The sequence below is a fragment of the Lucilia cuprina genome, chromosome 6 (genome assembly GCF_022045245.1).
Source record: "Lucilia cuprina isolate Lc7/37 chromosome 6, ASM2204524v1, whole genome shotgun sequence".
Taxonomy (NCBI): domain Eukaryota; kingdom Metazoa; phylum Arthropoda; class Insecta; order Diptera; family Calliphoridae; genus Lucilia; species Lucilia cuprina.
The window spans coordinates 31,047,081-31,074,920 of record NC_060954.1 but is presented as its reverse complement, the minus strand read 5'-3'; the positions used below and the strand labels follow the sequence as shown (position 1 = coordinate 31,074,920).

General features: G+C 28.7%; 1 protein-coding gene across 1 annotated transcript in view; it reads left to right on the top strand.

Moving 5' to 3' along the window:
• The first annotated feature begins 8,794 nt into the window (after positions 1-8,794).
• LOC111676465 (high affinity cAMP-specific and IBMX-insensitive 3',5'-cyclic phosphodiesterase 8-like) overlaps positions 8,795-27,840 on the top strand; it is a 42,255-nt gene continuing 23,209 nt past the window's right edge. Inside the window, exons 1-2 of the mRNA XM_046954075.1 lie at positions 8,795-10,002; positions 12,932-12,984. The gene's annotated coding sequence lies outside the window, so the exon portion shown is untranslated. The remainder of the gene's footprint in view (positions 10,003-12,931; positions 12,985-27,840) is intronic.

Sequence of the window (27,840 nt, the reverse complement as noted above, 5' to 3'; positions counted from 1 at the left end):
TGTTGCTTGACAGATAGCATCCTGGTTTCCTCGTGCAAGTGATCCACGTTTGTCATCTTGACATATCCGGTTGCGATTCGGACTGCATTATTTTAAGACGTCTGCAATACTCGCCATTTTGCGTTACTGAGATACGGGGTCCATATTGGGGCAGCATAATTAACGTCAGAGCGACCAATTGCTTTATTTGTCGCAGTTATTGTCTCCTTATCTGTGCCGCAGGAGGTTTCAGGGAATGCTTTTAGGACTTTATTTCGTGATTTTACTTTATGTTTGACGGGGTCCATATTGGGGCAGCATAATTAAGGAGAGAGCGACCAATTGCTTTATATGTCGCAGTTATTGTCTCCTTATCTGCGCTGCAGGAGGTTTCAGCGAATGCTTTTAGGACTTTATTTCGTGATTTTACTTTATGGTTGATTTAGGTGGCGTGCGAAAAGAAGTGAAGGAGACTGTCGAAGACAACCCCTAAGATTTTCAGTTTCGGAATCATAGGAATACATCTGTCTCCGACTGAGATATCGAGTTCCATACTAACTTCCTTTGTCCATGAAGTTGATTTTGAAGTTGGTAACTGTAACTTGCTTTCCTGAAAATAGTCTACTATAGTGGTCAGGTATTGGGACATTTTGGCACTTATGACGTCAAGTTAACATCAGATGAGAAAACAGTACAATCATCTGCATACGACACCATCGAGACAGCATGGGGTGGTTCAAGAAGCGAGAAAAAATAAATATTGAAGAGTATGGGTGACACCACTCCTCCTTGCAGCACGCCCATTTTTATCTTGCGGTAGATGGACTTCCGGCCTCTGATCTCAACAAACGTTTGTCTGCCACAGAGATAGTTGGCAATCCAGCGTTTGACATTGTTGGGTAGAGTCGAGGTCGAGATGTTATTAATCAGCATGGAATCATCAACCGTATCAAAAGCTTTGGATAGGTCCAGAGCCGCAACAATTGTGTGTTGACACGGTCGCTGCTGATTAAGGCCGTTAGTGATTTGGTTAATTATCAAATTGTGTGCCGTCGTGGTGGTTGGCTAGCGAGAAATGCTAATGCTTATAGCAGCTTTTTAGAACTTGGTGCACATTGGTCGATATGGGTTAACCATTTGTTGCTTTTTAGAACTTGGTGTACATTGGTCGAGATGGGTTAACCTTTTGTTGCGGCTATGTTTATATATGAGATTACTTATCTCTGCCGTCTACTGTATAATCCGTACATCAGATGGGTTACTAGCACCTTCCTGCTGGGATAAAACGCTTTGCTTTGAGAATAGTTTATCTCAAAACTTTGTGGCACATATGGTGGCGGCAACTGATGAATCACTAAAATTTGTAAAGCTATGCCAATTGGCTTTGTTGTAGTTAACAAACGAGCGTTTATCAGGCTCCATAAAGTCGCTAGGCTTCTCTACAATGACCGATGGGAATGTGGTCTGAGTTGAATACTGTCTGGGTTTGCAGGTGATGTAGGGAATCGTCAATAAAGTTTGTAAAGCCATGCCAGTTGGTCGCTATGCTTCTATTCAAGCTTTCATATTGAATTGTTAGGTAAATGTATTTACAACATTTTTTATAGTATTTTTTGGTATCTTTAGAAATAAAACCGTATAAAAAAACTAGCTGTGTAGTCATTTTTACTTGTAATTGTGCAGGAGGATTGCAAAAGAGAAAAACCATCAATTATGGCGATTATTTCAGAATATTAGAACTAGTATCAAACTGGTTCTAAAGAACCCAATTGGGTCTAAGTGTACCAGTATAAGTCTAGAACTAATGGTACTATTAATTTTTCAAACACACTCAATGTTAATTTAAGCATTATGATGGTTTACAGTTGGGAACCAGTACTGGTGATTTTAGTACTAGTTAAATACTAGTTTGGTACTATTTCCAATTCCTGCAGGGATTTATTAATTTATTATTTGGGATAATATAAAAAATTAATAACAATATAACAAGTAAAGATATGATAAGAACTCATTTTTAATATCTGTTTTATAAATATATTTTTTGAAAAACAAATTATTTTAAAATGTCAAGGATAAAAGATTGATAAACATTTATAAGGATATTTTGTATATGTTCTTATTTTTAAGCAATACGACGAAATGCGATATATAAATATTGGAATTGTCCTATTTCGTTTGATACCCATACTTTTATAATGTAGTGACTACAAATATTTAATATTTATAATAGTAAAGCTACGTTCAGTAGTTTTCCGATTTAACGAACCCATATGTTGTCAGGCCTGTTCGTAAAATTGAAAAGTTCGTTATATGCGGTACTAAGTAAAACGTGGGTTTTTGGTAGGAAAATAATTAAAAATAAGTACATAAAATATTTTTTAAATGTATTTTATAAAAATTAATTCTTTTTTTTTATAAAAATAGCACAAAACACAAAATTCCGAATCTTATATACCCACCTTCAAACCATATTTGTGTCGAATTTAATCGCTGTATTTTTAATTCTGTCATTAGCTTTAAAGTTATTTCTCGAAGTTCATCTCTATACTCGTATTTTTAAGCGAGTAATGAGCGTTGATGTAATTTTCTTAAGGGGGTCTGATATGGAGGGTAAGGTGAATTATGGACCGATTCCCATTAAATTCGTTAGAGATATCGGTTAGTACTCGGCGTACTCGTATTGTTAAGCGAGTATTGAGCGTTAAAGTCATTATCTGAAGGACGGACGGACATAGCTACATCGAACTAAAATTTAATAAGAACCCAGAATGAGTTACAGTTTTGGGTATAAAAGCACCGCTTGCTACAACTTAGGTTATTTGTTATTTTTGATAAATGTCATTTTATCTTAATTTAAATAATAATATTTATATTAGTTCGTTAAACAGAGTACAAAAAACAAGTTTTGTTCGTTATTTAAGGTAGTCAATAGGAAAAATTAGCTTGTTCGTTAAATGCGATGTTCGTAGAATTGAATGGTCGTTAAATCGGAAAACTACTGTATATTTAAAGGAAATCAAAATGTAGATTTTTTAGGGGTCACGTCTTTTTCGTCAAATATTTGATAGGTGTGGACGTACATTAAGAAAAATATTGTAAAAAAGCATTAAAAACATAAAGTTTCCTTTTATTTGATTAACCGAATAATTTTGAATTATCCGATTACAGTTATAACTATAACGAAAGTGTTTAAAAATATTATTCACCTTACCTTAACAAAATAATATTAATGATTCTAATTCCCATAATACATATTATGTTTTTAAATTTTGAAAAAAAAAACACTTTTCTTTGGCATCCCTTATATTAAGTAATAAAGAATAATAATATCCTTGTGAATGCACATGGTCATGTTAGTGTTTGGAATGTGAGTTTTTTATGTAGAAGCAACAGTTGTCATGCGTGTATATACATAAATATTAAATACATATCAACGTATATACATATTGTATACATATGTATACATAATATTTATATAAACATTAATACACAGGTACACAATTTACAAACGTGGATTATTTCTTCTTTAATGAGAGCATAAAATCCTCTTTCAAAATGTTTAGCAACATTTCGAAAAGGGGCTCAGGAAGCGCAAACTCTGATTGAGAGATTTTTATCCGGATCTATTTTTGGATGTAAAAAATATCATGGAATTTTTTGAATGCTGTTTCATGGTAAATTTAGTTTAATTATATTTAAAAATGTATTCATATTTAATATATTTTAGCCGTACACAGGTATTAATGTAAATATGTATGTATGAATGTATAACACCAAACATTAACTGCCTTCCATTATATATTAATACTACGGAAAAATCGTTAATTTTTATGCCCCACCACTATAGCTGGGAGTGTAAAAATATATTGGTCATATATCATCTTATTTGGAAGTGTACACAAAAATTGGTCATATATCCACCTTAAAGTCTGCTACCGGATTAGAATAACTTTCAAGTCGATTTAAATATTTCTGTCCATCTTACTGGCTATTCGCGTTATTTATAAAAACTCTAGATTTAGGATGAAAGTCATTATCCAACCATTAGTTTTGTTTGCTATAATAATTAAAAAATATTCATGAATTTTGATTTCGGATCATTTTGATGTGATTGACATAAAGGGTTCGATAAAAATTGTAGAACATTTTTTATAAATAAAAGCTGTTATAAGGAATTTGTTTTCCAATACCAATTAAATATTTATGTCGTATGTATGTTTATATTGGATTTATTTGGATTTCTCCCAAGAACGAATGCTTTACGCGGCTAAAAGTATGAAGTATCTGTGTATATTGTTGATGGGGCTATAAATTTATAGTTGAAATAAAAAAATCATTAGCTATAACAAAAACTAAGAGAAAATAAATTGTTTTCGTTTTTGAGTTAATAAAATTTGAAATAATTGCATATAACAAGTCGTAAAATTTTAAATTTGTTTTTAGCTATAAATTTTACGATTTTTCATGGAATTTAAATAACAAAAAAAATCACTAAATATCTGTTAATACGTGTTTATAAATGTAATCTTTGAACGAAATCCGTGCGAAAACTTAACGAAACAATTTAAAACAAGTAGAAAAGTATAGTCGGGAATGACCGACCATATGATACCCTACACCATGAATATATATAAGCTACAAATGGATGAAAAACTCATTTTCTGAAAGAGGCTTTATATGGAAGTTAGGGCCAAACATGGGCTGATCATTACAAAAATTGGCAGCGTAATTTATACGTATATACAACTTACTTGAGCCGATTTTTGGGGAGATGTGAGTGTATGAGACGTAATTATGGCATAGAAAGTTCGGTTGTACCGATTTCAATCATTGAGCCGATTTTTGGGGAGATGTGAGTGTATGTGATGTAATTATGGCATAGAAAGCTCGGTTGTACCGATTTCAATCATTTGGTCCAAATTGTAGCAAAATATCTTAAAAATTGTGCCCTTGCGCACAATGTTTGTATGGATAGGTACAAACCACCAAAAACGCATAAAGTATTTTTTACAAGGATTTTCACGGAAATTCGGGATTTGCTTCAAAAATTTTATTATATGTTAATATTCCTATTTTATTTTTGATTTTTCAAAACAAATATAAAATGATTCATTCTTTTCTTGTTACATACATATTCTTTGCCTGTAACATGAAAACACGAGTTAAAAGACTCATTCTATTTGAGCTTAAAGTTTGGACCAAAATTGACATAAGAAAACCAAATTTTGGAACATGATATTTATTTTTATTTAGGAAGTATGTAGTTAAAAAATTTTAAAAATTATGATATTCTGAAAATTTTTATTTAAAAATTGTAAATAATTGAATTGTTTTAACTTAAATACATCTTCAGTCTGCTAAATTAAAAAAAACTTTACACACACGATTTAAAGGTTTAAATATATAAAATAATTTCTGTAATCCCGAAAAATCCCGGGATTGCAATTTTCAAAATTTCAATACACAGAATACTATGAGTTAAAAGTACTATTTGTAGGTTTCAGTCCAATAGGCTTACATATGTATGTACATATATTCTATGGGAATAAACCAGTAAATTGGTCTAGGGTAACATTAAGGCCAATCTTTAGGTGAAGGATCAGGGATTAAATTAAAATTAATCCTCGAATGTTGTTTGTGAGTACTTAAAATAGTTAATTTTGTTTAAATGCCTAATAGAGGTGATTTAAACTTAAGCAAGAAATGCAAAAGTATAAACAGCTGATGCAAAAAACATTAATACAATTTTTAATAAAATAAACATAGAAATTATTGGTTGATCGATAAGTATAAATTATAGGACTTTACAATATACTTTTTTGTTCTAAATTTAGGTCTTCATTAATATTCATATTATATTTACAATTTTCTTCTTCTTTTTTATAAAACATGCATTGTTTTGATAAGAAACAGTGACGCTTCTGTTGTTTTGTATGGCAACACTGCGAAGTTTAATCTTGTACTCAAAAACTAATCCGATTTTAATTGGCATTGGATTGCCAACTCAAAAACCCGTCCTAAATGTTTTATTAAATAAGTAATGACTTGAAATTGATGTACAAAAATTGTGACAGAAATTTATTAAAATCATTTTCACAATGACAAAATTTGTTATTTTGCCGATTAAATTTGCATACAATTTAATGTAATTACCAATTATTTTTTTGTTTGCATCACATTTCGTTTTGTCGAATCAAATAATTATACGAATAAAAAGGCGTACAAATTGAGAAATAAAATCAAAAAACAAAAATATAAGTAGCAAAATAATCTAAAAATAAGTGAAGAAGAAACAAATATTTTGTCTAAATGATGTTCTAATGTTATCAAGTCTAAATAAATATTTCGGATGGGTGTTCTATTTTGTTTAAACAAACAGACATTTATATACAAATGTAGGTATGTATGTATGTATGTATATATTAATGTATCGATGTTTGTATTAATAAATGAAAACGAGAGTACTTGATGTTAAGAGAGCTACTTTTGTATAAAAGAGTTGAAAAGGAAAAACAAGAGAAGATTTTTTAAGACTTATTTACAACATCTTTGTACCTGTTCTAATGTGTTGAGTGTTGCCAAATTAAAAAAAAACTTCTACAAAATTTAACGATAAAAAATAAATATGAAGGATGGTCAAAAATTTAGACTCTAAAAGCGGGTTTTTGAGTTGGCAATCAAATGCTGATGTTAATACCCTTTGATGTTTATGAATACAAGGTTAAACTTCGCAGTGTTGCCATACAAAACAACAGTTAACGTCACTGCTTGTTATCAAAACAATACATGTCTTATAAAAGATGAAGAAGACAATTGTAAATTTAATATGAAAATTATTGAAAACTAAAATTCAAAGCAAAAAAACATATTGTGAAAACCCTATAATTTATAATATACTCAAGTTTAAACCACCTCCAATGGGCGCTTAAACTAGCAAACAAAATTAACTAATTGAGTACTCAAAAACAGCTTTCTAGGATTAATTTTAATTAAATCCCTAATTCTTCGCCTAAAGATTGGCGCTAAATGCACTAAACATAATCTGGTTTCGTTAACACTATTTTATTGATATGGCCGAAACGACTGCCTTTTCTGTATTTTATCTTGTTAGTACATTTTCTAATATGTGTTCTGGATATACCTCAGAAAAAACACAGTCAATATTTTTCTCAAAGCATCAAACATAATGAACACCTCGCGTAAAACGTCGAAAGGGGTTATATTTCAGATGCGGCTTATCAGCATCGCCAAGACATTAAGGCAATTAATGCCTATAAAGGTAATAATACTTGTCAAAAATGTGTGAATCTTCAGAATTATATTGATATTTTTCCTCAAATTAGGACACCTCGGCTATGTTAAATTTTTAAAACGATCTTATTTCTACATTTGAGTTCCGAAAAAATATTTCGTACATAGAATCTCCTCATCGAGCACTATAAAAAAGTCGTCGTAGCAGTAAATTATATGTATGTTATAGTTTAGGAGATATTCGCATTTGAAAATTAAAATTTTTACCGTCTTTACTTTAGTTTTTTGATAATAGCGGGTCAGAAAAATTACCGATTTTCGCCATTTTTTTTATTTGCTTAATATATCAAGCAGTGAAAGAATTATGTAAAAATCATGACTGAGTCCAAAGTTATAGGCATTTTAATTTAAAAAATTAAAAAAAGTCGATTTTTTGCCATTTTTGGGAAAAAAGTATCATTTTCTTTTTAAGTTATCTAAAAAGTTTCTAAGAAGATGTATATAGAATTTATACTTTTTGGAAAGCTGACTTTACATAAAATACGATAAATGAAACAAAACCTAAAAATTTTTGATACCGAGTGGACCAGGTCCATCCAAAAAAACCTATTTTTATGGAAAATTAAATTTTGAGCAAAAATTCTCAAATCGCATAGTCGATATCAAATTATAGTGACCTGTTTTATATGAACCAATATGTTCTTAATCATTTTGTAACGGGTTTCAATAACCCCGCCCCTGGTATGGATATAAAAGGCAAAAAAACCAAAACATCGCATTTTTGGGATTTTTAAAACTTTTTTGGGAATTCCGGGATTTCTAATAAGAAAATCCCTTTTTTGGGATTTTTAAACCTTTTTTGGGAATTCCGGGATTTCTAATAAGAAAATTTTTATTTAATTTTGGATTTTGAGTAAAAAAATCTACCTAACTGTAAAATTTTATTAAAAAATATTCATAAATAAAATTTTTATTGCAATTTGAAAAATTTGTATCTTCGCAATAACTGAATAAAAAACATTTTTTATTTTTTTAAAAGTATTCCGCGATTAATTATATACAGTTTTGAAAAATCCTTTCCATTGATATATAACATGCCTACCTAATGTTTTTTAAGTGACAAATTAATTAGGGAAAACTCAACATCTTTTAGATAAATTTACCTAGTATTTATTTTATGAAAAACTAAAACTTAATTTCCCATAAAAATACGTTCTGATGTTCCTCAAGGTGTCCGCAAAATAAAAAAGGTGGAAACCTCTTAGAGTTTTTAGAAATTTACGGCTATTGTTTAAACGAGTTGTTAACGTTTGAGCAACATCTAATTACAAGGATAAAAATTTATATTTATCAGATACAAAATGTTGAACAAGTGGCAGCAACAGATTTGCAACATGAAACAATGTTCATATTGGATTCTTTCTATAAGAATCAACCACCAACCGCAATTGGATTCTGTTTTGTTTGCATTCTTACTTGTGTTATTTAAACATCCAGATAGCCAACAAGCCAGCTGCCATCCGTCTCGAGCAACAAACACTTGTGCGAAAATCTTCAACATTTTTGTATTTCAGTTGCGTTCTGACAGAATTAAAAGATACACGCACGGCGCAGTGAAAAGAAAGAATAACATAAAATAAATAATAAAAAAATCAAAAAAGAGAAAAATAAAGAAAATAAAAATATTTATATTTTTTTAACAACATACAGACAGACATTAAATAAACCATCATGTACTCGGATTGATTGGTTTGTTCATACACACGTAAACAAATAGACGAGATACATTTTGTGCGAGCGGATAGATAACTGAATATATGGATGATAGTTGGATTGCCAAATAGAGAAAAGCTCTTTTGGCAAACCTGTCGGTACCGTATCGAAATAATTGTTATTAAATATTATTAAGTTTTGTCACATTAAATACATACTTGTATGTATATCTAAAATCATATCTGATAAATATGTATGTATGCAGATATTTGCTGCTTGTCGGTCTACTGTAACAACTACATACTTTGTATAAATAATTTCTGTATATAAATAAATACTTCTGCTGCTGCGAGTATTTTTGTATACATATTTGTTGGTTTGTTTCTGAGCGTTCTTGTGAGTGTGTGCTTATTATTATTCGTTGGTTAAATTTTTCCAAGTTTATTCACTGTGCCGTGCCGTCCGTGCTTTGCTAAGTTCGATCCAACATATACAGCGTTCGATGCTGACTGGTAGTGGTCGTTGTACGTTTGTATATATCGTCATTGTCAACATCGGGGTCGGTAGTCGATTGCTTTTACTTGACTGCTCACAATACAATTATTGAGCACGGGTCGTCCGTCGGTCTCTTACTGGGTTTGCGAGTTTGAGTGTGTGAATGCTTAAGGTATTCTAAGATTATTACGCTCGCGGCGGCGGTGTAAATATTTGTGCGTTTGTTTGTTGTCTGTATCTTTAGTGTGCACTGCGGTTTGATTCGGAACGACAAAAACGATTGTACTACAAACAGCTGGCACTTGAGAATCTGTTGATTCCAAAACTTAAGGTTAATAAATAAATATACAGTGTTGAATAAAGAGAATAAAAAATACAACAACAAAATTTGTAAAGAAAGTTTCGATTAACGTTACAAAACCAAACGAAAAAAATAACAAGAAAATTGTTAAAAAAAAAGAAAATTTAATAAAGTGTTTAATAAAAAATACTACAACAAAATTACTTAAAATTAATTTACCCACCAAAATATTTGCCCACCTCAAACGATTTAACGCACAAAAAGTTAGTATTATCACAAAAATTAAAAAAAAAAAAAAAAACACACATACACACAAATACATATGAATTTACTATATATGACGAGCAAACATTTACACATACAGTATTATCCAAAAATTAAGCTACTTTTTCTTATTAAGTAGAAGTTAAAATCTTAGTTTTATTTAAATAGATTTATGCAAAATAACCCACTTCTCATAAAGAGGACAAAATTTTAATTCTTATATATTTTATGTCATTTTAATTTAAAATAAAAACGATTTAATGTAATGTAAAAGGTATACATTTTATGTACATATATCAAGATCTTCTGTACAGATCAGAGGATTGCGCAGTATATAAATTAGATAACGTAGAAATAAAGAATGCAAGAACATTGAAAACGTTTTAAGTACTATTTGAACGTTTTAGTTTAGAGGCGTCGATATGTATATACATACATAACCGTTTTCTTTTATGTCTAACATTTGTTGGTATTACTACTAAAATATTACTACTAATATGGTTTGAAGTACTATAAAAATGCATCAATATGATGAAAACTTTGATGGTTAGTCCAAAAGACATTTTAAGAATGGTCAGACAAATTCCAAGAACTGACTAAAAGTTTAATATCGGAGTAGGAATCGGAAAAAAACAAATAGAGCTTAGTAGACAGATTTTGGTTGATATAAAACTCGATTATCGTCTTTTTTTCTAAACTGGCAATCTTCATGAAATTTGGTAGGACGAAAAAAGTTGAAGAAAAACTTATGTTAAATTTCGTCGCTGTACATGTATTTATGTCAGTAATGAACGTAAAAGTATTTTTTTAAGTATAATTATTATGAACCTATTCTCATAAAATGTGGTAGAATGAATCTTGCTACCATAAAACTTGCTTATGTCAAATTTTATTTTTATCTGAGATATGAGCTTTAAAAAAATTTTCTGAAAGGTTATTTTTATGACCAATTATGAACTTACATATGTCCGTCATATTTTGGCTCTGACTCGGTGTGTTTTTCCATTTTGACCCATGTACTTTTGTGACTTATTTTCTTTTATAGAAACTTGTTGTACAACGGTTTTATTTATGAAAAATTTAATTAATATTTAATTATCGGCACTCACAATAATAAATAAATACTTACGGGATATACTCTAGCCGATAAACTTGGCCACACTAATGATTAGAATATATTCATATTATTTTCAAGTCTAGTCAATTTTTCTAGCCTATATTCTAGTCTATATTCTTGACACAGTACACTTTGTAGTCTAATCTATATTTTTTATAGAATAACCGTAACGATATTTCAGAATTATCGGTATTTTAACTTATTTCGTTATTTTAGCGGTGATTAGACTGAAAAGGTATGTTAGCAGTAACGACAACTTAGCAAAAACGGTTGTCAACGTTGATAATAACATATTAAAAATAGTTTTTTTCATTATTTTGTAAAGAAAAGTTATTTTACTTTCGAACATTATTGTAAGCATATAACACATACCTTATGAACAACGTAAATACATACAGTCTCACACGATATAAGTTGTACATAAAGAAAACTATGTTTTGTATAATTGTACCAGTAAGCAGAAAAAATAATTTGCGATTTTACATTCAAAGTATCAATCGAGAGAGGGTTTTTGAGTCAGCAATTAAAGGCCAACCATCGTTTACCCAAAGATTGGACCTCATTATTTAACCGCCTTTTTGTCTATTCTTACATGCATGTAAGCATATCATTTTAACTTGTCTTATCATGTTTTTACTGAACCGATTTAACTATTTCTATCAGTATTGTAACGTACTTATTAACAGAACATATATGTACATATTTTATTATGATATATAATATATGTACATAGACAGATTTTCGAAAAAATGTTTATCTTAATTAGACCTACATACATAAAAGGTCGTTAGGTAATTTTCTAAAGGCTATAGTCAATGAGGGTCAAAAGTGGTCCAGTATTATATATCAAGCATCAGTGTCCACAAAGTTCTTTAACACTCTGTATAGGTATATGCAATATTTGTTTGTTTGCTTTTGTTGTGTATCTTATTCTTCTGTTCATTGTACAACTATGTAACAAATGCACGAATGTACCTACAAACAAACAAAAAAAAATATTATCGTACTACACAACTCTACTTTCTTACTCACTCATTGTTGTTATACTTACTAATTTAAATATATAAAAATATCAAGAATAATAATAAAATTAATTTTTTTTATAAAAAAAAAATGTTGTTGTTCTCTCAATATAAAATGTTGTTGTTGCAGCTACTGCTGATATTGTTGTTGCAGTTGCTGCTTCTAAGAGCGCTGTCGTTCATACGATACACAATACGATTTAAAGAAGACGAAAAAAGTATAATTTTTATTAATTTAATCAAATAGAGAAAGAGAAGATTTCAAAAATGTACATATAAAAAATAACAACAACAAACATACTAATAAACTGAAGAACAACAAAAACATACAATAAAGTAAAGAAAAGAAAAATAAAACAACAAGTAGAATATAGTATACTTGATTGAGATACTACGACTATACTTACGAACATACATAGATACATACATTCACATATACGTAAATACGTAGGTATGTATGTATATATACGTACATTTGTAGTGTATGTGTGCGTAAATACATTCTGAAATAAACACAGCAAAAAAAAAAAAGAAATAAATAAAAAACATCAATAAATCCAACAAAATGTGTATTAATGTTATTAAAGATTCTTTAATTGTTTTGTGCAAAAAAATAAATTGGAATGTTTTAGAACAAATTAATTCATTCTATAAGAAAAAATCTGTAAATCTTTTTATCGTTCGTTATCATTTTCTTGAATTTTGTAATAAAAAATAAAAATATTTTCTAATTTGTCTAAAAGTGTTTTTAATATCTATATAATAAGCATAAAATATTCCTAATTTTAGCACAAATTTCAACAATTTCATTAATAAATAAAATAAACAAAATAAAAACAAAGGTAATGAATATGTACAAAATTTGAAAATAATTATAATAAGTATATTAACGTATAAACATTTGTGGAACCAGTTCAACGTCCATAAGACAAGATAGAAATTATAAAATCTATACGAATTATAAACATACATACATATGTATGTATGAATATACATACAACATATGTGTCACATCGCCTATGCTGACCTATATTAAAGCTATATTAGAGAATTGTAATCTTTGTGATTTCAATTAGATTTTAAGAAATGATTCAGAGTATTTCTTGGTTTATAGTATATTTTCTTACATCCCTTCTTTTCCCACCCTTTTTCTTATTTTCATTAATGGTTTTTTAAAAAAAAGTGTTAAAAGCTTTTAACTTTTTTACATCACTATGTATATCCGACCAAAAATGGAACGGAACAACTAGAGATACCCTGCATCTTAATGGGTAGAGCAAAGGTTAAAGGTTGTTATCAGTGATAACTCTATTGATTCACTGGAGCACCTCGCAATTGGGGTGTATTTCTTCTGAAATTAGGAAAATTGCTCCGCATAACCTTTTTTTACGAAAAACACACATCTTTTATCAAGAACACATCTCTTTGAGGTCCACAAAACATGTTGCTGCAAAAATGTCATTTTTCAGTTGTTCTGTTCGAATGTGGAACAAACATCCTATAAGATGATTTAAATCAATTTAAATTATTTAATATTATGGAAGTTTTATTAAAGACATTTGTACTATATGCAGTATTTATTATAGTTCTTAAGGAGAACGAAGTATGTAAAGATAAAAAAACAAACAAGACATTTTAATTAACTGTATCTGAACGTTAACCCAACTTAATTATAAAGTGATAATTGAAAAAAGTTTCAGTGTCATTATCGGAGGAACATGAAAAACACTTTAAAGAATGTGTTTGATATTCAGCATTTAAGGTTGCACAATTTGTAAAAATTACAAAATATTTTAAACAATTTGGGTAATTTTATTCTTGTATATTGTATTCCTATTAATTGATGTAATTTAAAAGTCTTGTTTGAAAAACTGATTTTTATCAAAATTTCCTTAAAATATTTTATGTTTCAAGATACAGGAGGAGGTTGCTGTCATTCGTTGTTGTCATAGTTGCAAAAATGGGAAAAACGGGGTTTCACTTATTGTTTATTATTATGAATATTGCGATACTTTAAAATGTATCATAATTCCACTTTTAAATATGTTATAATGTCCATGAGCATAGTGGCATGAGGTTATCACATTTGGTATATGTGAAGTATAATATCAGATATTTCCTATAGTTCTTAGCTTTTAACAAATGCGTAGCACATGTCCTTCGAGGATCACGACACATTTCATTTTATTCCGCTGATTTGTTGGATATAGGCTTTTTCTTTACAAAGTTAATTTACTGCAAACATGACAATCCCGCCCGCTTCCAAGCGGCTCATATCTGCACTTTGAGCATATTTTCTTAACCTTAATCCTCCGATTTTTTTACTAAAGTATTTATATATGACTTCTCAGGATAATTTTAGCTTTATTTTCATGAAAAATGTATTTATGCAGAAACAAAGTCTACATTTAAAACCATAAAAGACAACGGATGAAAACTGACGAATTAGGCTGAGTTTTCAGGGGTATTGTATTATTTCTCGATCATCAAAAGGAGAACATTTTGAATGATATAAAGCAACGAATAAAAGTAAAAATCCCCAAGAATGATGTCAAATTTTAGGCCTGATATTATCCAAGTATTCTATAAATTATTAATTTTTAAGTGAAGTTAAATAAATTTTTGCCGGAAAATAACGCATGTACTACAAATTAGCGGAATAGAACGTGATCCTCGAAGGACATGAGTAACGCATAAAATAGAATTTGTTATGAAAGTTAAGAACTGTAGGAAATATTTTATGTTATATTTAACAGATACCAAATAATTATTCAGAATGATTTTCTGAGTCCGTGCGTCAGGCTTGCTTACTGGCTGTCTATGTTAACCTTGTGCGCAAGGTACAGGTCTCAATTTTTAATATAAGTTTATGAAATTTAGTACACGCTTTTCTGGGACCAAGGAAGCCCATTGAAAATGATTAAAATCGACCCATTATTTTATCTATCCCACTACAACATAATATTACATAAAATAATTATAATACGTTAAAAAAGTTTTTTTTTATTAAATTGAAGATTTCTTTAAGTATGGTAATATGGTGTTAATTGTTAAAAATGTTCCTGCATCAGAGGCGATGAAGTTTTGAATAAATATTACTTGTTTTAAATAAGAAAAATCAAAGAGAACATTGCTCTTTATTCACCGATAAAAGATATGGTGAATAAAGAAAAATTATCTAAGACCCATAAAAGTCTAGATACGAATACGATCTAGCCATGTCCGTCCGTTTGCATGTTTTGCATACATATTTTAGTTGATTTAGTTTGTGTGTTATTGATAGGGCAATATCAGTCTACGATTTCACCTAGCCTCCATATAAGGTGCTAGTAGAAAATTGAAATGAAACTCGATGTAAACAAGTTTTATAGAATTTGAAAAGTTTTTGTAAAATTTTTAGAGGATCGGTCAATAATTGACCCTAAAAAATTACTTTAACACTCATAACTTCCTTCAAAATGGCTGTACATTCAATTTTCAATCTCTCTGCCTAATTTTATAAAGAATAATAAATTCCTTGGGAGTTCGTTTTCTCTCCTATACCTAAGCATGCAAAAGGGAAAAAACTCCCAGGGAGTAATTGTTCACAATTAGCCTAAAATGATCAATGTTTTATGGGAACTAAAACTTTAAAAACAATTTCAAACCCCAAAAACTATATTTAGAAAATATGAATAGCAAAGCAATTAAACATAACACGTTTTATTGAAATCAAAATATTTGCCAAAGTATTAAACTTATACATACCTCCTATAGAACCCCTTTTATAAATAATAATTATAATTATTGAAAAAACGTATTATGATAACTACTATCGTGATGACATTCATACTAATTATTTATATACGCTATTTAAATTAAAAGAAATAGTAAATTGTGTTAATAACTAACAAAAAGATCTATTCATATAGTATAGGAACACTTTTCGAAACTTAGTTTAAATATATTGCACATGATTTGATGGTGGCTATACATATGTATAAGATTCGGAAAAGGCGAATATAACATTCTTACTTATTTTAATTTTTGTTTTTTAATTTTCTCTTAATAATATTATTAATACATGTATTGTATTCATGAATAGAACAAAATCAAATATATTTAAATTTTATTTTGTGTGAGGTTTTAAAAATTTGTGACATGTAATACACCATTATGAATCTAAAAGTAAATTTTTTATTGTTGCGCCAATACAAACTCTGCTATTTGTTTTCGATTTGATATAAGAATCTCTTGAAATGTGCATGTTGATTTTTCATTAAAGTTAGCAATAATTTATTATTGGCAATAAAATTTTATTTGTTGTTAAAAAGAAAATATCGATTTATTATGGTCATAACTGCTATGAGTGAATAGGACAAAATACATACATTTGTAGTAAGTGGTATTTAATGCAATACAGATAAAATTAATGAGGCACAATAATGATTTAGAACTTAAGTTAATGGAAGCGATCTCCCGTTGTTGAAAGCTCTAAAACAATATCGATAACGATAATTTTTAACACGTGCACCAAATATCGCACCAATATTCGAGCAATTGATACTATATCGAATTATACACATAAATATACATATGTATGTAGATTAGGATGTATCGTGGACTACTTTTTTCTAAGAATACCTCTTAAACGATGAGTATTAATCTACTTTAAATGAGTCTCAGTTCCCTACCAGGGATATGTTAAACAAATTTTCTGCAATCTTTTCGAAATTAAAATTTTTGTTAGACTATTCCCGGTCCGCAAAACTTTTCCATTGTTCTGAATTGAACTAAATTCCAAACCATTTTCAGCTAAAAATTATCAAATTTTCGACACCTATTTTTATAAAATGCGAAAATAGTATTCCTCCCAAACCAAAAATACTCTAACAAAATTTTTAAATTTTTTCGCAGGTATGGTCTGAGACCTTATCAAAAAATGTATATTTTTCTAGCGTTACGTACATAAATACGCATCGATTGCAATATATTCCTATATGACATTTTTTAAATGGCTGTTCCTCAGGATACTCTAATGTACCTCAGTATACTTTAGACAAAATATTTCAATTTGTTTCAAAAACATGTATTCGCACATGAATCGTTTTAACAAAATGTTTTAGATAGTTATGCTGCTTCAATGTTTATCTGAGTGAATTGGAGACCTCATTTCAATCAATGCGGAGAAAGTCGCTCACTACTAAATCGACTATCAATGTATTTATAAGATATCAATTTTTTTGTATTAACGCATTTATAAAATATACTAAATTAATCATATTTTACCAAATTGTTTGTTATAAAATAAATACTAACAAAACTTTTGCATGTATGTATATAAATATGTGGACAGGGATTTACAATATCCCATTTTGCAGAACGTGTTATACTTCTATCCAAGCAAATCAATTGCTTTCCTTCACACAATCTGATTTAATTCATACTTACCTACATCAATATGTATATCAACACACTATTCCCTTCCAAATACTTTTTCAATTTACACTAAATAATCCAAAAAAGCAATTTGAATTTAATAGGATTACAATATAATTTTGAATACATTTATTTTTTTCTCTCCCAGGTAAAATGGGGATTGTTTGTCAATTTTGAAACTTTTTTCTTTAGCTTTTTTTCCATCACACTTCCTGTGCCGTTAAATTTTTTCAAGTATTAACTTTATGTTTCTTAACATCTTATTTATTCTATATAAATATGTTCTTAATACACACACATCAGAGATGGAATTATTATTTTAATTCAGTATCAAAAGCATATTCGCACTTGTTCTTCTTTTGGATACTAACTTTAATTTCGTTTTTTTAAATTATTAATTTTAATTTTCTTTTTTAAAAAGGTTTGTTTATCAAATTTAATTATTTATTTTTTTTAGTAAAATACTAAATAAATAATTACATTTTATAATCAACATAAAACAGTAGTTTATGGGCAGAAAATTGTTCAACTTATAATTTTTTAGATTTAAATAGTCCCCAAGTGTTAAAGAGGTTGTTAGAATTGTGGCACCTGCAGTTACTACAAGATGCCGAAGTGCTTTATGTGAACAACTGTCACAGGCTTTGTCACCGGTTTGTATCATACAAGTTGGTGACAATTTTTGTACGAGGTTGGGAACCTGAAATTTCTACAGCATCAGTTGTAGTAATTCTTTCATTTTATAAGGATGGTTAGAGGCTGAGTAACGCCGTACAACCGACATCGGCGTTATGAATTTTTCTGAATATATGTTAAGATATAAAGTGGACCAAGTGTAAAAACTTCCGCTTTTTACGGAACGCGAAGACATCTTAATTTGTAAAATATGTTACATAATATGTAATACATATTAATTTATTGCAAAAGCAGGTAACATCAATTTGATAAAAGTTTAAATTTTTTCCTACTATGTTAGGGTAAATATTTATTCGACATCTTCGCAGAGCTTCTGAAATGTATATTTAATCGAGAAAAAATATTTTCCATTTTTCCATTTTACCACGTAGTAATAGAGCATAATTATTGTTATAACCCAAATGCACACATCTACATACTTATTTATGTATAAGTGTGTAACATACAACATTAAATGATATACATACATACGTATCCTAATCCTAATATACATATATTGTAAATCTTCTTGTAAGTCTGTTCGTAAGTTTGTTTCTTTGTTTGTTCGTCAGTCAAGTCAATAAATCCCCATGAGATCTCTTGAAATTTGGACTGGAAAATTTGCAATAACTTTTAAAATTTTCCAGCAATATCCTTTTTTAAGAACTTTCTTATCACATTTTACCAACTCTTTTAATTTTAAATGATTTCTAGAATTTTTTAATTGATTTTTTTATTATAAAAATCGATTTTTCATTACATTCTCATTAATATATATTATTTTGCAAAATACTCTTCACCAATATTTCAACGAAATTTTTAAAATTCTTGTGACAAGAAACCCATTGTTGGGATCTTGTGTGGAATACCAAAAACTTATTTATACGAAAATAACTAAAACTCTTAATATTGAATTTTATCATTCATTAACCATTTTTACCATAATTTTTCTTAATGAATAATTAAAAAAGTAAGAGTATTAAATTCGACTAAGCCGAATCTTATATACCCACCATCAAACCATATGCAGTAAAAATGGAAAACATAAGATATTATTGATATTATTATAAGAATTTGGGTTGTAAAAAACTTACTCCTGTATTTCAGCGCTAAACTCATATTTTTAAGCGAATAATGGGCGTTAGAAATTTTTTTATATGAGGCTGTATGGGGCTATGCAAAATCGATATTGCCCATTTTCAATACCAAACAAACCTTACCTAAAGGCTCTTTCTGTTTGATGGTGAGTATAAAAAATGTATGTCCTATGAATGGTTTTGCGTAAAGAGTTGGCATAATAGAATTTTTTGTTACCATATATGCATCAAGGACTACTATGTCCATCCCAATCAGTCATTCAATGTAATCAGTAGGGTATTCAAACGAATCGATTTATCATCACAATGGTCAGTATTATTACTATTGTACATGTAAAAGTTATTTGTGTGTTTTTGTACTATCTGGTCGGCGATATTTAGAGTAAATGTAGAATAATTTTTATGTTTGCAGAAATTATTTGTGTTGAATTTTATAATAAGGGTTTTTTGAAGAAATTTTTGGTAAATTCATTTAATTCTATTTCGTTTTTTATGGCAGATATTTTTAATTAGAATGTAATTAAAAAAATGAAACATATGTGCGATTTCAAAAATCACATTTTAAAATTTATAAAGTTAGAATAAAACGACAACCAGATTACGAAAATCAAATGTTCGCTTTATAAGTAATCTTAACTTTAGAATCGGTAAATTTTGTTCGTGGGCTGGCCTTATATGTATAAAAATGGAATTTCATTAAAGTTAACTATAAACAATGAAAACGAAATAAAAGTAAACGGAATCTCTAAAGATCAAAAATTGTATACAACTTTAGCCAAAACAGCAAAAATTAAATAAATATTAGAATTCTTTTTTGTGTAAACAAATTCATTTGCACATGTTCATTTACTTAAGAGACACACAATCATACAAACATACACATCAATCAACACATACTCTGAACTCACTTAAATGCTCGGACGAAGAAAAATTTTTATAAAATATTAATATATTTATGTATGTACATTGTACATATTTTTGTATCAATTTTCATATTCTTGGAATCGTTATAATTCAACGAAAATTCACGCCTGCGTTCCAATTGACAATTTAAAAAAGTTGTAAATTTCCGAACATCATTTGAATCAATAAAAAAATCACCTCATTTAACAAATATCGTGTTTATTTTTATTCACACTAAAATTCTATTTATAAAATAAAAATACATAAAAGATCTGTGAGTACTATTTGTATCGAAGATAATATATGTACCAATACATACATAGTATGTATGGATATGGTTTATGAAAAGTGAATTATATCGGAATTTAATTATAAAATTTGCCTTTATGTAACTTTGTAACTAACAGGTCCCAATTATTCGTGGTAAATAAAGTTTGGTACTTTATCCTCAGTTTTGCTATGAACGAAGCCTATATCAAATGTTTGGAATCTATCAGTTATTACAAATACGTTAATGTTACATACAAATTCTTTAAATTGTTGTTGTAGCTGTTGTAGTTCCTGCGATATGCGATTACACTGCTCTGCAAAGAAGTTTTTTTGCTTTCTTTTCAATTTTTTTTGCAGAGTAGAGTAGATTTAGTGGTCCTGAATCCACTTGTGGTAACGAAAAATTTCTATAACGTCTACTTTAAACGCTAAAATAATAACAATTGTAACAAGTAAAATTGACTATAGGAATTTCGACTTATTACTGTTCTTACTTATTACTGTTCTATTTTTGTATATTCATTGATGTTTCACGGCAATTAGATCAACAAAAGTCCAAAAATATTACGTCTGATTATTTTCCTTCATATATTTTTCCTATTTGTAATGTTTTGGTGGAACCTTTTGTTATATTCGTCTGATACTGCGCCAAGATTTTCAGGAAAAAGTGCAAGTCCAAAATTTAAATTTTTAGTGACAAATTGCATTTAAAAACTTTATATGCAGAGAGAAGATCTCTTTGTAGCTTTCTGCTACCCAAAAAATACAAACGATGCGTTATTAAATATTAATTTTGAATTTTCGAAACTTGAATTTTATTTTGAAAACAAATTTTAATTTAAAATAACTTTTAAAATTCTATCAAATATAAATTATATTTTTACTACCAATCCTCATTAGTAGCATTGAAGAAATATCTTATCTGCTTCACAATTATTATCCAAATATATAAAAATAAAAGAGAAAATTTCAAAATTCTCACTGCATACCAGTGTTATTATTTATTTCATATGTAGGCGTGTCATTTCGCCCAAATCATAACACGAAACCTACCATATAAATTAAATAAACTTCGATATTTATGAATCGATGCTTTTATTAACACCACCCCTGGGGCAAGTTTATTTGATGTATGACTCTCGGTTAGTCCTTGGTATGAATATACGTGAGGTCTAATCAGAACACCACATAATCTGGTACTACGCTTAGCCAGTTGCCTGCAGGACAGTGTCAGTTAGTTGTGGTTCCTTCAGGATCCAAGATATTATATAGCTCGAGTACTTGAAAATAACGTACGTAAATTGCCAACGGCAATTAATTTACATGATATTAATATGAACATCTAGGAGATGACAATTATCAATTAAAAACCGAGCTTTTCCGAATTAACTGGTTTCCTGTGAAATTTAGAAGACAAATTTAGAAATTTAGATTTATTAACATATATTTTGGTCGAATTTCAACGCTATACTCGCATTTTTAGACATTTTCTGAAAGGTGCCTTTAATGGGGAGTAGTGTTTTTAAGCCAGGTTAGACGCTAGAATATTTTTGCATGTGCCTTATATGTGGGATGGGACCATGTATGGACCGATTCTTATAAAATAAGATGAATTTTTGTTTCCGTAAAACTGGTTTATGTCGAATTTAATAGAGATTTTGATTTATATGAAAGATGTCTGAGACGAATTTTATCGATGTACTCGTATTTTTATGCCAGTAGTGGGCATAAAAAAGATTTTTGTTCCTTTTAAAATTTTTTATGACGAGTTTCATTTGCTGTATTTATATAGTTTTAAGACAGCAATGTGCGTTAAAGCCATTTTCTAAAGGGGAGGTAGATCCTCATAAAATTTTTTAAAAATTTCCATTCGTATAAATCATGTCTGTGTCGAATTTCAACGCTGTACTGACATTTAAAGCAGATATAACTGTTAAAACTGTTTTTAGAAAAATTGGTTTGATTTTGCTCTTTGCAGTTTATTATCGTGTTTTCAACAGATAGACATGGCCAGATCGCATTAGAATTAAATATGTTGCCAGAATATATTTACTTTTGTTGGTCAATGTGTTACATATGCAATGACAAAATCAATATACCCCATGTTTTTTGTGGTCATGAACAAAATGGGGCAGTGCCCCTTAAAATTTATCGGTTATTATAATCTTCAAAATTGGACATGAGTTTATAAGTGATACCTACTAGACACCTAATCAATCGTTGAGGTTTTTAAACGCATCTTTAATGTTTAATAGTTATTTGATGCATCTTAATATTATATAAACATGAGCAATTTCGTATCAAGTGACCAAACTCCAATAATCGTTTTGCATAAAACTTGCACCAGGCTTACTATTGTATACTGGATGAACTGTGTGACCAATATATCGCCCTTGACCTATAGAGCTGTGGTCTGACATACTATCGAACAGTAGTAACTTTGGTGAAAAATTCATCCAACTCAATTTTTTGAGTTGAGTCACTTGACATGAAATTGCTCACATGTACGAATATTATATGTATCAGATGCGAAGACATATAAAGTTAATAAAAAAGTCTAAATAACAATAATAAGCACGTAGTAAAATTCATTGTCTTTGGGGACATTGGTGTTGCACGTACGGTATTTCAATTGTTTTCAAAATATTGTCATTTCCAGTTTAATGCCAGTCATTTAAAATGAATGTGTGTGCATGTGTCTAGTAATAACCATGGTCAGAATTAATATGTGTAATTGTTTGTGTAGATTTCCAATAGTTATTGAAAGTTAATGTTTGGCATCGGTAGTGTTAATTTTTATATTAATAGACTTAATAAATATTATTTCATCGTATTTTCATCGATAGTTTGTTTGTAAAGAGTGGTTTCGATTTTATTCTGTTTGTAAATTTTTTTGTTCGTTATTCAGTCTTCATTATCATGTTAAGGGTCGTTGGATTTACTGAGGGTTAAATAAAAAATGAAAAGTTTTACATTTGTTTTGAGAACAACTAATCAGTGCTTACACCCTCTGAATACTTAATATATATAATTAGAACTTTATTTGGACGGAAATTTAATTAATTTAATATGGGAAACACTTCTATAGAAATCAAGTAAGAAAGTATAATCATGTGTGGCCTGTTATATGAAACCTTAAACCTGTTTACTATAAGTTTATTTCAAAACTATTTGTTTTTAAATGTATTAAACAGTTTATAGAATATGGAGGAGGAAATTATTGCAAGTTAGACAATTTTTAATCTTATTTAAGGATAGGCCCATATATACCCTTACCCCCCGGAATTAAAGCAAAAAATACTTACATAAATGTTTTATTATTAAAAATGATGGTCACTAAGTACAATTGATTGGAATTTAAATCTTACAGTTTAATTTGCATTTATAAAAAAAGTATGAACATCAATAACTGCACTAACTATGAACGTTTATAAAATACATAACTCTTGGTAAATATAACGGTTTCATATTCAGCATTCCGTTATTGGTATAATAAAAAATTTCCCTTAATAACTAGTTTCATTTTTATTGAAATTTTCAAACAAAAGTAAAAAGAAAATGAGAATTACTAAGTGAAGAATGAATAAAACGTCTTTTTAAATGAGACAATATGCAAATTGGCTGTGATTTAATTTGCTGAAAACAAATTATAATTAATGTGGTTACATTTAAAAATTATAATGAATATTTTTTTATTTTTCTCGGTCCTTTTATATTTCTTCAGTTCACATGAAATTAAATAATGAAAATATACTTACATACATGCATATCGCTCATTTACTACAAGAATGCCATAAATCGAATTCGGCTTTTTTGAGCAGAATACTAAAAATATATAAGAATTTCTAAAATGTTTCATATAAATTTGTCCTAATTTAACGATGAGAGCGTTTTTGGTAGTAAACATTTGATAATATTAAAAATTTATTTCTAAATTTGTTTTAATTTAATAAAATGTTATGAAACATTCAAAGCTGTTTTTCTTAAAATGTTCTTTTTTGTTTAATACAAGTCTTGTTGTAAATGAGCAATATGTAAAAATACAAGAGCTGAGACTATTCCGCACACGAGTGTAAAGAGTAGTCCTCAAATGACTGGATGCATCAGAGTAATTCCATGACCATCATTGATTTTAAAACATAGGATTTCCAATCGATTCTGATATTTTAAGTAAATTGTAAATATTTAAACATTTTGTTCGAAACGTATAGTATCTATGATCATTTTTATACCGATCATTACGAAAATTATTAGTATTTCTGAAATACTATTTCATGACCCAGGTCTAGGGTCATTCTATTTCTTAATTTTTCTTGTATGTCTATTTTAGTTTGTTGAACTAAGTCTTTGTCACAACTACGAATTTGCCATTTTTTATATGCAATCGGTAACAATGCTTTCAAAGCATCTTATCCATTGAGTGTTGACAAGCATTGAGTGTTGACGATTTTAACAGCATTTAAGTCGTTCATCATTGAAGGTGAGGCTCCGCAAATGCCACATTTTTGCTATAACACTAAACACTTTTCCATTTATCAAGGTCATGTAAAATTTTTGATACATTTGAATAAAGGTAAATTGTGTGGGCTTTATTTCCAAAATTTGCTTTTTAACTGCTTCAACTTCCCTACTAACTAATTCAGAGGTTTCTTTTTCGAACATTAATTTAATTCATTTTGAAGAAGGTCGTGAATTCTCCTAAAGAATAACATCCCACTTTTTATTTTCAATGGCACAATGCATACAGCCAATATGTTTTCATCTATTCGAAGAGATTCAGCGTCAAAAACTCGTGCCGATAAGTGGAATGTCCACTACTGCCATAACATCCAGCTGTAACTGGATCTTCATTGATATTCATAAAACACTCCTTTTGCAATTCAACTATTCTCCTTACACTATGGTCAACCAAGATCTGGAAAGTCACTTCTGCAGACCTATCAATAACAACAAAGTAGTTTCTATATGTTTGTAGGAAGTTTTTGAGAAGCCGTCCACGTATAGACCCAAAGCTTCATCGGGCGTATATGCAATAGGTTTACTAACCTCTGAAGCCATAGTTTTTTAATCTTAGCATCAAATTCTTTGTCAGAATGTACCATTGATACCCGCTTTGTGTATACAAACGAGGATATCCACTACATGCTCCTCAAAAGGGGTTTCATTCACAGGTTTCAGAACTGTGTTTATTTGGGTGGGATCGTTCTGCGAACTCTTTTGTAGGTCGTCCAGCATTATGACTTGTTGTGGGTGTTTAAGCAATAAAATTTCACACTGAGTAATTTGGCGCCAAATTTTTAAATGCAAAAGATACAACAAATAAAATATTTGACAGCTCACAGCTCTGCAAATATTAATAGCAAAACATAAGTAAAATCGTTAATATGATCAATATGGTATCAGTTAATATTTTAAAATTTCATAAATAGTATACAATTACCGATTTTCATTGATGCTGTAGCGTTTTAAAATATTAAAAACAAAAAAAATATCTTAACATATAATTTTACAGTAATAAAACATTAATATTAGAAATCTTGCTTTTAAATGTATTTTACATAGTTAAAGTTATATATTTTTTTAATTTTTACTTAATTTTAATTTAAGTCAACATTTTTTTAATTTTTACTTAATTTTAATTAAATTAATTTTAATTAAATTAATTTTAATAAATTATCTGTGATTTCTATTTACTTAAGAATTGGCATTACTAGTCAGCTGTATAAAATCATAGCTAGATAACATATAAAAATTGGCTTTCGAGTGCTTTTTTAGATATTTTTTTGATTGAGAGTAAATTAAAAATTTCTCTATAATAAAGTTACTGAATATTTTTTACTGTAAAGTACGCGAACACAGCTAATGTATTTTCATTTAACAAGTTACACCAGCGTTTAAATATGCAGCACTAGCACCACCTCTCTTCTATATGACTATAAAATAAATATGAAACTTTATCATTTTTGTATCACTTTGCTACTAAAAATTGCAGTCATATATATTCGTATTAATATAAAAATTGCAACTCGTGTTTGCAATTTCTAGTAGCAGGCAGACATAATTGCAGGTCAACACACATATATTTTTGTGCTTTAGCAGCGCACACTCTAATATGCAGAGTATTGATGTTATTTTTGTTTGCGTTTAGTTTTTCCTAGCAGCAATGTAACTTTATTTTGGTTTTGCTACTGCCAGTTGTAGTTTTATTTATTATTTTTTGGCAATATTGATGCAGCAATTTGTAGGTATGTATGTAAATACACTGACAGTTTTATGACATTTCATGAGCTTAAATTCAGTATTACACTTCACATTTGTACGCATTTAAGTATGTATGTATGTCGATATTAATATGTATATTTATTATCATCCATATATCGATGATATTCGACCTATAATATCCTGTACTGATTGACATATTCGACCTATAATATCCTGTACTGATTGACATATTAATTATTAAAATATAGTTTAAATATTCTCATAATTTCTGTATGATATAATACAGAAAAATACTACATTGATATTTGTTTGTTTTTTTCCTTAATGTATTACAAAATATTATTAACTACATTTCTTCAAAAAAAAAATATATAATAATCTTCCACATTTTAGCAGTGTGATTTGAATAATTTGTAAAGTAAGCTCATTAGAATTCAACAAAAAATATTTTAATTATGTGTGTTCACCCTGTTTTATACAAGGTGATTATAAATTTATTAATTTCTACAAAAAAATATTTAAAACTATCATTAGGTTATAAAATTGTTAGAAGTATAACCATATAATCTTACAACTACATTGCTCAAAAATGTTTATTTATTAGAACAAAATAATAAACACGCTTTTAATTTGAGTTGTGTTTTATGGGGTAGCCATATTTTCAATAACATGTACATATTTATTTAATTCAAATGGAGGTTCCCCTAATAAAAGTCTGCCCATTTTTTCCCAATGTTCATAATGATGTTAATGTTTTTCGTCAAAATTAGAAGATTCTGACTCTAATAGTATGGGAGGTAGCACTATGTATATTTTACAAACAATTTTTTATGTTGCGAAAAATAATTATCCTTATATAGCATGCTTATGCAAATATTGCGAATATTAAGGCGGCAATTCTATATATTATCGCCGGCTCGCTGAAGAGTTTTTCCCTTTCGACTTAGAATTATTATATTTTTACCCCAATAACATGTATGCATATCTATCATATTCAAATATTTTCAAATTGTAACATCAATATTAAAAAAAAAAAAAAACAATAAATAAATTTGCAGGTAGCAGTTGCAAAACAAAATTTAATTGCTGCTAGGAAAAACTAAGCGCAAATAA